Source organism: Haliotis rufescens, unplaced genomic scaffold (genome assembly GCF_023055435.1).
Source record: "Haliotis rufescens isolate VD_foot unplaced genomic scaffold, xgHalRufe1.0.p SCAF_7, whole genome shotgun sequence".
Taxonomy (NCBI): Eukaryota; Metazoa; Mollusca; class Gastropoda; order Lepetellida; family Haliotidae; genus Haliotis; species Haliotis rufescens.
Genome location: NW_025964361.1, coordinates 47581545 through 47598695, shown reverse-complemented (window position 1 = coordinate 47598695; position 17151 = coordinate 47581545). Strand labels below are relative to the sequence as shown.

The following is a 17151-nucleotide window of genomic DNA, read 5'->3' as shown; positions in this document are numbered from 1 at the left end:
AACCCTACACAGAAACTCCTGTGCCTCATGTTACCATGGTTACAGCTGGGAAATCCATGCCAACCAACACTAGTACTAACTAATCTGAAAGCGACATCAGAATATTGTTCGTGTATTTCACCATGTTCTTGACATAAAACACCCACATTGGTGACATTGGTGACACGACCACAGCCAATACTGATTCCCAAGTCAATGTTGCCCCAAATAAAAGTCAAATTACTGCTTAGGTTGAAGTACTAGCATATTAGTTTTGGGGGGACGCTACTTGTGAATTCTGTAAATTTGATGAGAAAATATTTATGGGGATTAGGTCATGCGAATAGAGGGGTCGGGGCCACGCTCATCATTTAGTAGTGGGCCAATAAGATTGGAGGGCCAGTAATTTTTAAATGGAGCAAGCCCTGCTGGCTACATAAAACATTGTTGTTAAATCTACCTCTGTTACACATTAATAGTGTGAAGTAAATAGCAATCCAAAGCAATTACCATCTACAACTGACCATCTACAACTGACCATCTACAACTGACCATTCAGTGGTCTTACATCAAAATTCCCCAAAGCATGACTGAAACATCTTCTGCACCTACATTTGTAAAGGAATACAAATAAGTGATATCTCATTAATTTCATCTCTCTGGTTGATGATGCGGATAAATCAATCAGTACTTGCAGCTAAATTCTGTGCTGACACACTGACTGACAGCCATTGCAGACTAAGCCTTGTTCGCACAGCATGGTGTAAAAACACAAGCATCAGTCACTGTAGGATCTTACCAACAGCTTTCCTGACTATGATAATTTCTCTACACATAATAATAACACCGTAATCTATTTACAGGGCCAAGTCCCAGCTAGGCTGACACAGGAGCTCTATATCATTTTAGGCTGGTCACTGGATAATTGTGCACCCGATTTTCATTCTCAGCTCCCTGGGGAGTACACAACCCAAGCTGCCTGTGAGGCACTAGAAGATTAACAGTCACATTACCATCTCATCCCACCGTCTGAATACCCATTCACTAGGGGGTGAACAGAGGTATATTTTGAACACAGTCACTTGCCCAAGGAGTCACCATGTGCTACATGTGCTACATGTGCTTCAGTGTGGGGCAGGACCAAAGCCCTAGAAACTCTCACAAGTCAAAATGCCGAACACGTTCACCCATCCAACTACTCTCCACACCGTACATGGACAATGGCCACCACACATAAAGTAGTCTAGCTACATCATACCACACTGAATAAATGTTTTAGGTCTTCATCATGTTCATCAAAGGCTTTGTTAGTAAAAGTGCATTTAAATGAAATATTATCATCCCAACTAATATATTTCTTTCCAATGCAAAAACACATACGGTACTTTCTCCCCTTAACATTCTCCACGCCACCTAGTTTACATGCATGCATTCACATACCTTATAAGAGTCAGTGCTAACATGGCTAATATCCAGAAATAAACGTGGTGAATATGCAACATTATTATCCCGCTGGGCTAGCAACACACTCACCACAGCTCTAGAGCATTTGGTAGTCACATGTATTATTTAATAGCAAACCCAGCCTGTCTCGGTCATATGATTATCATGAGCAACAAACAAATTAATCTAGCCTAACACATGAGGACATGGTTGTGAAACTTATACAAAACAGGAAGGATTTCAAAATAAGTACAGTGTCAATATATGAGATTGTGTTGTCATTAAATAACACTAATTCATACCTTAAACATGAAAGTGTTAATATAACTTTGAAAAAGTGTAATTATCGCGAGTGTTACCAATTCAACGAACAATGTATTGTATTGTTTACTTCCTTGTTGATTTTGAAAATGCTTCAGGAAACACTCTGATTGGTTGATCAGATTACCATAGAGTCAATTACGCTACATATTTGAAGGTGTCTTGGTAGGTTACACTAGCCACTCAAAACGCATCGTTTTTATTTGATTATGTCCGATTGTTTTCATTATTTGTGGTGGCAGATCGACAGAAATATGTAAACTGATTCATGAAAACGTAAATCACACTCAGAAATTTCAGAATTCAGGATTTTCAGTGACTACAAGCAGTTGACAGTAACGCTGCCTACTCATTCTTGTATTCTGAGATTAAAGACCATCTGAGGACAATAATCTGGACATGTAGACTATGTCTCCAGACAGGTAGGGTCTACGGACAGGTAGACTGTCTAAGGACATGTATAGTTTTGCTGTTTACTTATCCAGGGAAAAGGTATTTCCACACCACTGATTATGATGCATATCATATTGCAGCTCCAGCTATGGTAAGAGAGAAATGCAATAATCACTGGAATGTAACCTCTAACCATTGTTAACATTTTTGTACCATTGACACCCTTGATGATGAGTTGAGATTGTATCTACACAGTAGAATCCAAGCCTCAGGTAGCATGGATGGAATCTCACCTGACCTAGACACTAGGAACAGTAAACAAATACAGGTTCACCATCTGAACATGTTGAATACAAACACTTTCCTGTTACAATAGCTTTCTTCTGTAAGAACAATTATACTAATGATCCAGAAAACATGTCACAAAAATATTTTATCAATAGATTGACATAGGATCAGTGCCCTTTTGTCCGTAACCGTCTTTTGAGTCTTTCCATCAGGTGAAAAGGTGAAATATTTTCACTAACACCCACATAATTACTGACACTGGGCTAGACAATCTGTCAGTCAGTATGGAGTTTTCAGTGTCTGAATATCTCCAGCATGGAGGCAGAACAAGTACTCACTGACGCCAAGTGTCTCCACTGACAGTAGGTAATTGCACTGACAGAGTACAGGCCAGTGTCCTAACAGTCCCAGCCACTGGGGCTCCTGTATCAGGTGTATGAGACACGGATGGAGTCTGTATACTTGACCTTATTCTGGAGGATTAGGGGGATAGTGGACTGACCCCTTACAGCAGAGGTATGCGACCAGCTGCCGGACTGCTATCACTGGGATTGCTGGTCACTTATTGACCAGTTGCGGGACTGGCCGGACGAGGATGGCTGGTCACTTATTGACATGCTGGGGATTATTTAATGCTGATTCAGCAGTCTTTCATTGGCTTTCCTGTTACCTTGTACAATAATCCTACCCTGTGTAGACAAACATATCAGCATGTATGTGTATTATCTCACACAGACTTACTAAGTATTCACCTGATGAAGGGGCAAGAAGTAGCACTAAACTATTACAAGCAATAAAGAGTGAGTGAGTGAGTGAGTGAGTGAGTATGGTTTTACGCCGCTTTTAGCAATATTCTAGCAATATCACGGCGGGGAACACCAGAAATGGGCTTCACACATTGTACCCATGTCGGGAATCGAACCCGGGTCTTCGGCGTGACGAGCGAACGCTTTAACCACTAGGCTACCCGACCGCCCCACAAGCAATAAAGAAGTTGTTTTCCATGTTCGTGTCTTCATGTTTTTCCAACATCCGAATGTCTTTAGCATCATCAAGGACATTTGAGAAACAGCTGATTCAGTATTAAATGACATACATTCACTAGTAGTGAAGCACACTGCATAAGCATGTAGTTGGTTGGTTTGTTGTTTAACGCCGCAATATTCCAGCTATATGATGGCAGTCTGTAAATAATCGAGTCTGGACCAGACAATCCAGTGATTAATATCATGAGCATCGATCCACACAATTGGGATCAATGACATGCATCAACCAAGTCAGCGAGCTTGACCACCAGATCCTGTTAGTCGCCTCTTACGATAAGCATAGTCGCCTTTTACGGCAAGCATAGGTTGCTGAAGATCTATTCAACCCTGGATCTTCACGGATCGCATAAGTATGTAGAGGGCACTGTTCAGAACATGATTTAATGTTAAATGATGAATATCCTCTCGTGAATGTGACACGTTTGAGAGTGTCAGCATGGTTAGAAACTAGAGATTTGTTTTGCTGTAGTATTCCTATTGAGGAGCCACATCAACTTCTTAATAAAAATAGATTATGATATGGACACATGATGTTCATCTTTCATGTTGAATGAGTATGGTTTTATGTCACCTTTAGCAATCCAGCAATATCACAGCTCTTTCTTTTTATTTTGAACACTGGTAAGAACTAAGTTATCAATCAGAACTCTCATTTGTCATCTTTTCAGGACATTTGACCATGAGCAATCAGCCATACACATGATACACACACAGCACACTTAACAAATTGACAAATAAATAAGTGGACAGTCACTCATGTTAATATGAGATATTTACACTCTGTAGTAACATCATGATATTGGTGCAGTGTTATGCCAGAAAAAATAAGCATGGGATTCACAAACGCTACCAATGAGAGGATCAAACCTGGACCTTCATTCAGCCTGACAAGCTGTATACAACCCACTGTGCTACAGTGACAAACATAGCTGAGGAGTATGTTAGTCATACAGATATAATGATAAAACACCTACTTGTTAAAAATGTGCATAAGGTGTTCCATGACCGACTTAGACCGTTCTTTAATCTACCGTGGTTGAAACATTTTTAGTCCACTAGCCCTTATAATGATAACATATAGCAAAACCCATAAAATGGCAAATTTCTACTAGTCCTTTTAATATTTAACTTACTGAGTCTACCCCTAAACATCTCTTCATCTGGTATGTTTGGTGAACACAAGGAAATCATTATCAACATTATTGGATGTTAGCATCTTCCATTTTGATCTATCAATTTTCTCATGCTCTAACAGCTATAGCATGTTGTAGCATTATATTTCACAGACTTGCCATCAGTGAACATGGTAAATGGTGACTTATCCTTCAAAGTGCCATGAGCGTGTGACTACTGAGGAAGCATTGGCACCTCTGGTAGGATGTTTGGGGACCCTGCCTCCATGTTACACTATGTTGCTTCACCTCATCCCAAGTTTTCATCTAACGAATCGCAAATGATGTCAAAGTTATTAAAAAGATGGAAAAAAAAGTTCCAAATTGTAACAGTTTGCCAAAATGTTGTCGTCATTTGGGTGAGCAGTGTTCCTAAGACATCCGATCTCCGATGTTTTATACTAAATAATTCTGTCTGTCTATCTTCACTATCAAAATTTAACTTGATAATGCTGTTAAAATACCTCTAAGCTAGTTGTAAACAATTGTTGATTTCAGGTAAACCCAACCAGTTATTTTTAGCTGGACCGACAATATTGACCTCTGCCCTGACTGTGAGGGACACACAGACAGTCCCAGTTGCATAAATCTTTCATTCTTTTTTTTGGATAATGATTCATTTTAATTTTCCAAGCAAGTTTTGAAACAACACTTCCATGGACTAAACATGCTTAAAAGACAATAAAGTTAGGCCCAATGATATACACTGCCATGTGACAAATTTTGATGTCACCAAAACGCCTGAAAAAAGTGTTTCCTAATTTGCATATTTGGGCAGGCAGACATTTCTTACTTTTAAACAGTGTGTGAACATTTCATGAGTATGTTATCATTATCCAGGCAAGTGTTAAGAAATATTATTAAATTTTCCTAGATCTAGGGTGCGTTTCTGCAGCATTGCCACATATACAACACTAAAATTACACTGATAAATTCCACCTGGAAGTGTATATACTTCTTTAACCTATCAGGTTTTCCCGAAACTACAAACTGCCACAACAGCATTCAATATGTGCCAAGTCTTGCGACATCAATTATGCCTAGAGGGCTATATATATGTAATGCATACACATGGGATGTTTTTAGCATCTTCCCGAGGCAAGGGAATAACTGACTGTAAAAGTCCAGTTTCCACCTTTGCCAAACTAGTCTGCAATTATTGAGTTACATTTTGGCTGAACTAACAAGTTTATGCATAGTCCAATCAAAATCATGTAACGAACTAGACATCCAGTTCGTAAACAACATGGATTTCAACTTGCAGATTTCGGTCAAAGTGCAGGACTTGTAAAGCATGTGCACCGCCAACTGGGCATCAACAGATATTCTGCAAAGGTGTTCACGTGATTTGTTTGAAGCAAATGCAAGTGATATGAGAGATGGAATTTGATTGGTCAATAGAAGGAACATAGAAGGGACATAACTCATTATAGCCACTGGTGGTGCTACGATCGTACCTGGAAATTCCACCCTAGTTCGGCAAGGGTTGAAACTGGACTTCGGGAAGATGTGTTTTCAGTGGCCGAGCTAATCTATCATCTCAGCAATGAATAGGCCTAGGAAGCTCAGAGTTCTAAGAAAGTCTTTTGGCTGGGGACAGAGTACTATAATAGTAGTGGCCATAAAACAATCTGTCATGTAATCTTGATAACCAAGCGTCAAGCGTGTCGTCTGGCGAATCCGATACAGCCATGCCTACGCGTAAAGACACCTGGATTGGCACCTGTCCAGAAAAAAACCCTCAGAGATTTCACGCTGGATGGTTTAACAAATATGGGTATCAGTGAGTCGTGACTATGTAACTTGTGGTGGTGAGGGTTACCATGACAACAATTAATTACTAACCATTCTGACCAATGCAGTGACATTTGCAGCAGGACATAAGGCAATATTTCTTTCGACAGTATAATACAGAAAATACAGTTAACTCACTTTATGCATCTCCATTTTATCTTTTCAGCTATTTCTGAACAAAGCCGCTTCAGCGCACGTCACAGGCTCCAACAGCAAGCCAAGGGACTGTGTATTTTGTCATATATTTCATTTACCTGTTTACTTATAAACTCTTCAACCTCAAGAGCTGATTGCTAGAACACAGGTTTTTTATGTTTACATGGAAATAAATATATTTAGGTAATATATGAGGTCGGACAATCGCCCATATTTATATACACCCTCTCATACATCATCATCATCATCATCACGATCACCATCATGACATCATCATCATCTTGCAGCGATATAAACTAACAGTTTTTGTCCACTAGTTCTTATAATGGTAAGATTACCCTAAAAATGGCAATTTCTACTAGTCCTTATGATACCTTAACTATTGAGGAGTTTGGCAAGGACTATAGGACTAAGTGACAATTTCTATTCAGGACCAAGAAATCTGGAACCTGTGACAAGCAAAATGTCAACAACCTGTTGCAATATGTCCTTGATATGATGTAGAATCATGTGCAGCTTATCTTTATTCCCAGATGTAATGAGAGTGCCTTCCCTTTAATTGTCCATACCACCGTTCAACAGGCACTGTGGCCTGTTAATCATGTTTCTATAAAACGACAGTGCTCTAGTTGGTGTCATCTCTCACTTTCAGTTATGTACATTTCTATTGGGTCAATTTTCATACTCAATATAAAAAATATTCAAATGAAAGAACACAACAGAATGAAAAGTCGAACAGAAGCTGATTTTAAGAAAGAAAAATTATTGGACAATGGTATAGGTCATGAATCATAATCAGAATTTCAGATACTGGTAACTGTGTAATCACAATCTTGGACGGGACAATACGAGGTAAATTTCAGTAACAGACTAGGTCAGAACTTTTGGTTTGATTTTTATATAATACATAGAATTTACTGAAAACAAAGGACATCATGGCATGAGCTATGAATGATTCGGATATAAAAATGTCCAAAACTCTCCGAGTGTTCTTCAGAATAGCCTGACACAGGTATTCAGCCGAGCCAACAAAGGCAAAAGTGAAAACAGTTGACAAGGTAAATTATCAAAATGCAACAAGTTTGTTCGATGGAAAAAAATTGCCTTTACCAGTTAAAAGGATTTCACGTTAAAGGTTCAATGTACTGGCACATTGATGTAATGCACTAATTGTTTTTTCATGAAACAAGAACAACCAAGAAATTAGGTTGGATATAGCATCTATAGTGCTCTATATCAGTGTACGAAATCATTTTAAAATCCAAAAGACAGTCGGGCAGGTAGCCCATAAGTGTTGCCTGCCCATCTTCAAAGTTACCTGACCCTCTTCAGAGTTACCTGCCAGCATTCCGACATTATAAATATTGAAAAATCATAAAGACTAAGAGTCAATCATGTATTACTTGAGAATCCACGACGAGTTATAAAAAACTGAATACATAAATACTCTTAAAATTATCTGCCAGATACTCGTAGTTGGGCAGGTGGAGGAAAATGTCTTACAATCTGACAGAAAAGTTACCAGCCACGGGCAGGCAGGGAGACAGTTATTTCAGACACAGCTTTATTAGATCCTTGACAGTTGTCATCAACATGGTCAGGTAAAGATTAAAAAAATTAAAAATTGACCACCATACCACATGTATGTTTAAGTTTAACAACATCAGTAAAGTTTGACTGAAGACTAAATTACTCACTCTACAGATACTGTATCTTCCAAAGGTTATATCAGTTGACAGACTGGCTGTTCTCAATATGATGTCTTATTAGGTCTTATAACTTCTTATGCTCATGCAGGAAGTTGAAACTAGTTTTTCCACGTCTAAACTAGCCCAATACCTGGGTCAAGTGACATGGGAGTGTAGCCTTCACCATGGCAACGCTTCTGTTGAACAGTAGTGGGAATTTCTTTTCTTTAGTGATAAAGCTGAGTGGATGGGTGGGTGGCTCAAAACAGTGTGCAAAATGAGTGTGTGATTGAGAATGGTCTTATGCCGCTTTTTGCATTATTCCAGCAATATCAAGGCAGGGGACACCAGAAATGGGCTTCACACATTGTATCCATGTGGGGAAAAGAACCCGGTTCTTCGGCATGATGAGCGAACACTTTAACCACTAGGCTACCCCATCGCCCATGTGCAGTTTGACCACACTTACTGCTAAGATACAGGTTATCTCTTGGCTAAAGCTTGACCTAGTGGTGTTCGTTTGTTGTTTAACGCTGCACTCAGCAATATTCCAACCATATGACAGTGCTCTGTAATCAAGTCTGGACCAGACAAACCAGCGATTGACATCATGAGCATCAACATGATGACATGCATCAACCAAATCCGATAGCCTGACCACCCGATCCATTAAGTCGCCTCTTACGACAAGCAAAATGGCAAGAATGGGTTGCTGAAGCCCTATTCTAACCCGGATCTTCACAGATGCCTCATGGGACAATACTCATAAGTGACCGACCAGTTAGTATTCTGGTGGGGCCTGAAAATTTCATTTGAGACATAATACATTTTTAGTCAGAACAAGTCATAAAAATATTAAATAAAAAGGACCCACTACACACAATGTTTTAGAACATGTCCAGTGAGTGAGTGAGTATGGTTTTACGCCGCTTTTAGGAATATTCCAGCAATATTACGGTGGGAGACACCAGAAATTGGCTTCACACATTGTACCCATGTGGGGAATCGAACCCGGGTCTTCAATGGGACGAGCGAACGCTTAAACCACTAGGCTACCCGACCGCCCCAACATGTCCAGTGATCAAAGGAGGTTTATTAGTAAAACATGAGAACAAATTATTCCTCAACCAGCATTTCTGGGAACAAATTATTTATTCAGAAAGTCCCAGGCAACCCCCAGAATATCAAATGGTTATTCCAAAGCCACCATTATGACCAGATGCTAATTATTTCCATAGAGATCATTGATTGTCCTGTTTATCACAAGGATCAGGTGCTTGCAACCTGTTTCCCAGAGGAATCCCTGCTGGGCCATACTGTATGATGGTCACAGGAATGACAGTATTCTCAACAATGCTCAAGATCATCATGTACATTCTTGTCTGTATGTGCACCCAGACAATAATTGCAACATTGATTATATCACTGTGTGTCAGTCAGAAACAGGTGGCCAGTGTGTCTGGTGTAGGCAACAACTTGACCTCCACGGTAAACCTTGTTCACATTATGCAACACAAACAAAGGGATATCTGATAACTAAACATGCTTAATTCTAGTGTCAGAAGAATATCTTGTTAACAGAACAGCACTTAACTTTACATTGTTTTCCCCATACTCTACCTGGTAGGTATTTATTTACCTTTGTTTGTTTGTTTGTTTGTAAAAGGCGACTAACGGATAGGGGGGTCAGACTCGCTGACTTGGTTGATACATGTCATCGATCCCAATTGCATGGATCGATGCTCATGATATCAATCACTGGATTGTGTGGTCCAGACTCGATCTTATTTACATATTGCTGGAATATTGCTGAGTGCGGCGTTAAACAAACAAACCAACCAACCTTTGTTTGTATGTTGTTTAACTTCGTGCTCAGCCATATTCCAGCTATATGATAGTGGTCTGTAAATACAGACCACCGTCTGGACCAGACAACCCAGTGTTTGACATCATGTGCATCAATCCACGCAACTTGGATTCTATGACATGCATCAACCATGTCAGCGAGCCTTACCATGGGATCCCGTTAGTCGCCTCTTACGACAAGCATAGTCGCCTTTTACGGCAAGCATGGATGCTGAAGACCTGTTTTACCCTGGACCTACACAGGTCTCTAACACCTCCATGAAGAGTAGGAAGAGGCCACTAACAGGGTCGGGTGGTCAGACACGCTGACTCGCATGTCATCGTATCCCATTTGCGCAGATCAATGCTTGTGATGTCTATCACTGTATTGTCTTGTCCACTCGATTATTAACAGACCACCATCATACAGTTGGAATATTGCTGAGTGCGGCTTTTAACAACAAACAAACCAAACCATGAATAGTAACACTTAGGACTGTCATACATACATCAACATAGTCTTCAGTCACGGTTGAAGCACTAGGATGGACTTTGGGAAAGAGGCTTGAAACAATCTTATACCCAGGCCAAAACAGTAGACAAGACATGTTGGACCATCTGTACCAAACACTTTTGAGACTACAGACCCGTGAAGATTCCGGGGTAGAATAGGTCTTCAGCAACCCATGCTTGCCGTAAAAGGTGACTGCTAGTCGTAAAAGGCGATTAACGGGATTGGGTGGTCAGACTCACTGACTTGGTTGATGCATGTCATCGATCCCAATTGCGTGGATCGATGCTCATGATATTAATCACTGGATTGTCTGGTTCAGACTCGATTATTTACAGACCGCCGTCATATAGTTGGAATATTGCTGAGTGCGGCGTTAAACAACAAACCAACCAACTAGCCTGCACTTGGCTCTCAACATTGTTTTCAGTAAATTTTATTATTATTATATGGACTAATATTTCTGAGCTTACAAGACCGAACAGTATTTTACTAGACTCGGGCTTCAGACTTGAGGCTAAAAAGTTGTAGACTGGTTTAACTGCACATATTGGTTGATGCAATAATGAGGCAGACAGTTTTTAAAAGCGGAGAGTTTGAGTGGTTTATCACCGTGACTTGATAGCTAACCCTTAAGGCGTGTTGGAAAGAGCCATACTTATAGAGCAAAGTAGGTCAGGTGGAACAAACAACAGTAAGCCCTTGCATCATAAAAGCAGATAATATGGAGACTTCACAGACTGTTGGCTATCTATTTGTCTCATATAGCAAACTTACTGGACAGATAGCTTATCAAAAAAGGATTTGTTCATACATATGAAACCAGATGACAGGTGCCAATCATTTTGTCAGGTCATCTGTAGTTCATGTACATCAGATTATTAGTCTTTGTGATCTTAATGAAGAGTGGTCATCATGTTCATGGTTATTGTTTCTGTACCTATAACATTACAAAGGGGTGGTCGGGTAGCCTAGTGGTTAAAGCATTCGCTCGTCATGCCGAAGACCTGGGTTCGATTCCCAGTGTGAAGCCCATTTCTGGTGTCCCCCACCATGATATTGCTGGAATATTGTTAAAAGTGACGTAAAACCATACTCACTCACTATAACATTACACACAACCCCCATTTTCTTTGTCATGTTTGTTTTAACACTGTATAGTTGTAAGAGTCTGTTTGCAAGCATGTGCATATACGGATTAGGGATGTAATGATCGTATTACCAATGCAATGTAATTGTCCAGGGTTTGATGACAAAACTAAGTAATAGTTAACACTGATGTCATTGTGGATTATTAATAGTGTCAAAAGAAATAACTGAACAAAATATTTAAACATAGAGATTATCCCTATGTTTCCGATGTCATTGCATATTTCACCAGATCACGATATGAATGTATTGGCAATTTTCTATGTTGATACCATATCACTACAAATTTTGCAATACCATCCTATACCAAATTAATAGTTCACTACGACAGGAACGTTTACATTTATTAAGTTTACCAAAGTTCAGATAGACAATTACCATGATGAGAAAGCAGAAAATTCTATTTTAAACAATGAATGGATCTGTCTAGCATATATTTAGCATCAAATTGCAGGTCAACATGGCTTTTTTTAACATGTTTATGTAACACATGCAGAATTATCTATCTAATTAACATATTAAATCAATATATCATGATACTTCTGAGTCAATATATCAATACTAAAAATTTCAATTAATGACACCCCAACTGAAAAATAGTCAGTTTCCATTCTGATCATTTGACTGCTAGATCATGTTCATCAGGTGTTGATATAAATAAATTCTCTTTTGAAGACATGTGGGTATTCATTCAGAACGTGTTCATCAAAGTATCATATGTATAGAACAGTAAACAAATTTACATCCCTAAGCAGTTTGCTGCCTATCTGTTGAACCTAAGACATGGAGGATGTGTTAGTCTGTTAGATGTGTCATCATGTCAAATAATGCATGTAGATCTAGAACGTGGGAAGGCTAGCAAGGTATTCATCATTGTGATGTGTCAGTATATATTGTAAGTACTAATAACATCATACAATGGCAGTAATATGGCAATAGGTTTAACCATGGCAACAGAAAAACTGCCCCTGACAGTCCCCCCAAATAAAGATATATTAAATTATTAATCAAAATATGACTTGCAGGGTCTTTTAATGGACATGATGGAGCTTCAAACAGACATTCACCAGTGCAACATTGTATATTGTCACCTGTGTGATGTGATGTTTTATGCATATGATGTATGCCTATGATACACATTCTGTTGCAAAAATAATTGGAACTCTTATCCCAAACATGGCTCTTCACATCATTTTCAGTCCATTTCAGTGTTATTATATCAACTATTATTAGCTCAGCTTACTAGACAAAACAAGACTTTTACTCGACTCAGACAAGTGGCTAAAGTCGAAGATTGTATACAGTGTACTCTCATCACAAAGCATCAATCTACACAATTGGGATATGATGACCTGCCTCAAGCAAGTCAGTGAGTCTGACAACCCGATCCTGTTAGTCGCCTCTTTCAACAAGCATGGGGTTCTGTAGACCAGTTCTAACCTATATATTACAAGGCCCATATACCATGTATACGCTGTACTCTACATGGATACACTTGATACAAGACTCACATACAACATATGAAACAGACCATACATGATGATGTTATACTTGAAAGCAAAGGAACAGGCAGTGTCAAAAGTAGCTGCACTCACTTATCAATAATTCCTACCTCCGGGCAATATGACTCATTACAGCCTGTCTCAAGAAGTCTGAACAGCCCAGTCACACAACTACAGCCGGAACAACAGCCACTCTATTTCACTCACAACTCCCTACAATAATGATATTGGCTATCCAAGATAAGAATTTTAAATTTGCTCCTGTTAATCGGGGGAATGTGTAAAATATGCCAGTCACTATAAGAATGATTCCGAGAATCAAGCATAACATTCCACATTTTCTAAGTCTAAACCAGGTTAATGTATTGACTTACATAATTCATAAATTGTTTATGGTTAATATCCAGATAAAACAAGTCTATCTAGTATCTACACAACGTCAGACCCATCAGACATAACCAATGTTAGTATTGTACATCCATTAAATGATGTGTATGATGATGATGATGATGATGATGATGATGTTTTCATCATGTTATGTGACAATTTAAAGTATCTGTGTACCAGTATAGATGTCAAGCAAGAACAAACCACATATTGTAGGATAAATTATTTCTACTCCATGAGTAAAATAATAATACACATAATAAATATTTCACTTTTCATTTAAGAAACCATTACATTCATAAGCATGACAAGTGGAATCCAAAAATCCAAAATGGAATAGGCCATAGCTTTCAATTTTGCTCACAAGAGCTACTACAAATGTACGTAACTCGGACCAGAATAACCAACGCTATCCTAAAAATATGACACACTGCCTTCCTCCTTCCTGATACAACATAAACATGCCATCCCTCTGTTACAAGAAGGAAGTAGCTCTTATGATCACATCCACATCTATGCCTGATATTGAGGACAAAATATTCAGTTTCATGGTTCATAACAGGATGTAGCTGACATCATGACTTATCATGCATATGATACATAATAACTCTGCACTGAACATAACCTACAATCATGACAATCCCTTACAAGTTAGCATAGCAGATATTAATATTTATCATGACTATAGATATCCTTCATCATGACATGTCAAGAGGATAACACACAGGTTAAGCTGAAAATGTCAAGCTTATGATGTTTATGTAATATTGACCAAAAGATGCAATACATAATTTAATAATAATAGTATTTGATCAACCAGATGATGCTGAATGCATTCATACCTCAGCAACTGATGCCTGCCATAAATCATTCAGCATCCTTTTCAATTTGTAGCTTTACTCAATGACGCTTCTTTTACTTGTTAATCACATCAGTGGCCAGGTACTGTGAAGCTGTCCATATGCAAACTTATGTTTTCACTACATTCAGTATGTTCAATGGTTACATATTTCACTTAGCACTGTTTGCACTGCTATTTCTGATAATGTGTAACTCACTAACTGTCACTGATAGGGCCAAGGAGACACTTTACATCATTGTTCCAAGAGCAATGCTAAAGTAAAAATATAAAGTGAACTTGATGGTGAACCCCAAACTAAAAAATAGATAATCGTTGCATCTGGGAGCCACTGAATGTCACTGAACTGTGCATCTATATTGAAACAAATATGTACATTCTGTGGTCGACATCTGGCAACATTTATGAAAATTAAAGCACATTCTATTCTTTGTGAATTGCTTCTTTAAGATATAGCAAGTTGATCTATCCCAGCATAACTTTGATTGCCACACAAAACGACACAGGTAGTTGAATAATTGATATCCAAACATAAAAACGAAGAAGCAAAACCGGCAATGTCATGGTGATCTAGAGATTGGTTGCGGGTTCATCTATTGGTGCGCTGTCGAATTCATTGAGATCTTTAACATACGAAATATATAGATAACCAGTAATATCTGATGAAACATTACTGACTGTATTATGTGTTTGGACGTTGAAAGTCCACATATAAATCAGCAGGTGTGTCAAACCTGTTTGACTAATTTGCCTGACATGAGAACACTTGCCCCCTTTCGTTCTGAATACATAATCATCACAACAGACGATGGATCAAATAATGAGGTCAACATTGAGCACATTAAATTGCTTTCCTTATACCCACTTTTTAAGGTTACCAGCAGTCCATGAATATCGCCTTTGATATAATTTCTTTAACACGTCGCTAAGATTACTCACCTGCTTGTTTGCCTGGCGTAAGGTCAAGGTTATGAGGGTTGTACAAAAAGCTGACCCAACCCTTGTACTTAAAACGACAGCTGTATTTTACACGATATCGAACTTATTGGCCGCACAAGTAACAGTCACAGAAAGGGCTTAATGAATTTGTCGAATTCGCATTCTAACCTGAATTTTCAATGGTGTGTTAGTTTATCTTTTGACGCATATCACACCAAATTCCGTTTTCGTTCCACAAACGTACCACGAGAGTAACGCGGTTGCATTCCTCAACCGTATTTGTCAAAGGACAACCAGTGTATTTAATTTGATATCACATCCGTGTTCATTTAAGGTGATTCATGATGTAGATATCTATCCGAATATGATTTTTATAAATAAATGTATATATGGTGTGATTATGTTTAAAGAAGTATGGGTATATGTGTATATTTTTTAATATATGGTGGCTATCTAAGTTTTAATGAATCCACATTATGAAGTTGAAATGGCACTATATTGTTGAAGCGTCTTATTTGTATAACATGGATTCGTAAACGATGATGATTGAATATGATCATTTTAAATAATATTTATATACAATATTTCAAGAAAATTAATAAGCCTTTTTGTTTATCGCCACGCTTATCAATATTTCCAGCTGTATGACGGCGGCCTATAAATAATCGAGTCTGGACCAGACAATCCAGTGATTGATTTTGTGAAAGCGATAGGCGCCGGCGTGGCACAATGTCACGCAGTGATGATAAGTTTGACTGAAGTGATTAAAAAAAAACCTGCTCTCTCAAATTGTATGACGTGTATCGATCTAGCCGTCAATGTTTAAACTATACACACAAAGTTCACAGATTCTGTTTGTTTGTTGTTTACGCCGCAGTCAGCAATATTACAGCTATATGACGGCGGTCTGTAAATAATCGAGTCTGGACCAGACAATCCAGTGATTGATATCACGAGCATCGATCTACGCAATTGGGATTCGATGATATACATCAACCAAGTCAGCGAGCATAAGAACAGTCGCCTTTTACGGCATGCATGGGTTGCTGCAGACCTGTTCTACCCCGGATCTTCACGGGTACATATTTCTCAGATGACACCAAGTATAACTTCTAGCCCTATAGATAGGAACAGGTTAAACAAGTTAAAATGCTACTAACACTGCAACTCCCTTTCGCTGTTGATTCTGAATAAACACGACCTCGCTTTGATATTCCAACCCAATTAACAAATCTGTTCACCGCCCCACGTATGTTTGTTTTAATAATATGCGACCAATCGTCTTTAAAAGAAGCCAAAGTTAAGTGTGATATGTATTCATGTATAGCATATGTGCAGGGTCATGGGATATAGCCTAGTGGTTATAGTGTTGAAAGTGCATGAGCCATATTATTTCCCTTTACCCCAGCCTTACTGTAACGCTACAGCTCTAAAAAAAGCAAGTCTATATTTCCGTCAGGTCCGAATCTACCATCCCACTGGGGCTCCTTTTCAATTTATTTGTTGTTTCTAGTTTCTATCAAAATTATGTATTTTTTAGAGACTAAGCGTTAGTGTAAATGCATTCGTAAACACCCGGGTTCGATTTCACAAAAGGCTGTCAAGCGGGAAGCCCACTCTTGTATCCAGCGTGACGTGACTGTTATTTATGTAGTGCTAAATGGTATTTCAGTAATTCA

General features: G+C 38.7%; 1 protein-coding gene across 5 annotated transcripts in view; it reads right to left on the bottom strand.

Moving 5' to 3' along the window:
* Positions 1-15495, bottom strand: part of LOC124143688 (FHF complex subunit HOOK interacting protein 1B-like) — a 55659-nt gene extending 40164 nt beyond the window's left edge. For 4 of the 5 annotated variants that reach the window (XM_046512736.2, XM_046512734.2, XM_046512737.2 and 1 more), the window contains exon 1: positions 15399-15495. The gene's annotated coding sequence lies outside the window, so the exon portion shown is untranslated. The remainder of the gene's footprint in view (positions 1-15398) is intronic. The other variant, XM_046512739.2, reaches the window with a different exon arrangement.
* Between the last annotated feature and the right edge of the window lie 1656 nt (positions 15496-17151).